Below are 1,645 nucleotides of genomic sequence, written 5' to 3'. Positions count from 1 at the left end.
AACACATTTTACTCTTCTCCTCTATACTATAAATGACATTGTTTACCGTTTTACACCTGTGTCCCCGCCTATGCCTCTTAAAATGAACTCAAATGTCATGATGACCATTTACACCTAAGCCTCGTAAACCTTGTCATAATCATTCACACCCTGGCCTAGGCGTATATCAAACTTATTTATCACCCATACCTAGGCCTAAAAATGTCCTCCAGAATTGTCAAATTATCCTTGAAAACTCACCTGTATCCGTCACACCTACCACGTAGGAATACCAGTAATACCTAATTGCTTGATTCGCTAAATAACAGTCATACAAGTTATGCCATTTGGTTTGCATCCACCTTACTACAAGGATTGCCTTGGTCGTATGTCTTTCTTAATATGCAAATTAGGTATTTGGATATTTGGCATACTGTATTTATTTTGTTAATGGAATAAAACAACTATCCAAATGCAACAATGTTACTGTACTTCCATTCATAGTTTCAAATTGTATTACTGTAGGCCTCTACAAAACATAGTTTTCTAATTTTTCATATTCCTTATCGATATTGATCTAGGCCTAATTGTTCTATAGTTTAACCTTTCCTTTTTAGTTAAGTATGCCTAAGGTGTTATTGTTTTAAACAGGACTCTATTGAAAACTAATTGTACCACATTATTTCTGAATTACTTTATCCTGTATAATCTAATCATGTTTAAAAAAATAGATAAATAAAAAAATGTCAAGTAAAAAGGAAACCATTAATCTTGTTCGTTTACGTTAAAAGAGAAAGCAATATTTAACACACACAGTATTTATTTTATCGTAAATTATTTATACTGTATTTTATATTCGGGCCAATGACCTGTATATAATAAAGTTATAACGTTACCGGGACCTTTTAGGGAACACCCCTATTTAACTAACGATGGGAAATAACTCTCTAGGGACATAAAAGAGAGGTAACTTTTCTGAGAAACGAATGTAAAATATTGTTTTATTACGGCCAACCTGATTCATGTGGAAATATTAGAAAAACACTTGGTGTTCCGTTAATAGAGGCTCTATTACAACAGCATTTGACATTTTGCATAAGAGTAGGCCTATGCGGATTTAAATTGATGTTGAAAATATCCCCAATTCAGGTTTCTTGGTTGCTATCAATTTGTATTTGCTTTTAATTTTTTTTTAATGATTGAAATCAAATAAAGTTACCAAGATATATAATTATAAAAAATATTATATTTTATATAATTGATTGATAACTAATATAACTAATATAATTATCGTCTCTGTCAAATTGTAATAGGCCTATTCTATATCAATAACAAATGAATGAATTGTGAGATGTTTTAATCTCATTTAATTAGTAGGCAAATTAATAAAATTATTCATCATTGTTGTATTGTCTAAAAATATTTTTTTTTTGCTGGTCCACAGAAAAAAATTACATAAATTAATTGAAAATAAACAAGACTGTACTGATTACTATTACCAAAGATAATATTACTCATTAAGTAAGTAAGTTAACTTATTTCTCCATTTGACTTTTGTAAGACGTTGTCTATAATTTTTTAGTCTAAAACGAATTTTGTTGATATATAGTATGAACAAAAGACAAAAATAGTCATGTTGGTGAAATTTATGTTTATTTCTATAGCC

This window comes from Antedon mediterranea, chromosome 8 (assembly GCF_964355755.1).
Source record: "Antedon mediterranea chromosome 8, ecAntMedi1.1, whole genome shotgun sequence".
In the NCBI taxonomy this organism is placed as follows: Eukaryota; Metazoa; Echinodermata; class Crinoidea; order Comatulida; family Antedonidae; genus Antedon; species Antedon mediterranea.
The sequence above is the reverse complement of the archived record's forward strand: the minus strand, read 5'-3'. Positions refer to the sequence as shown.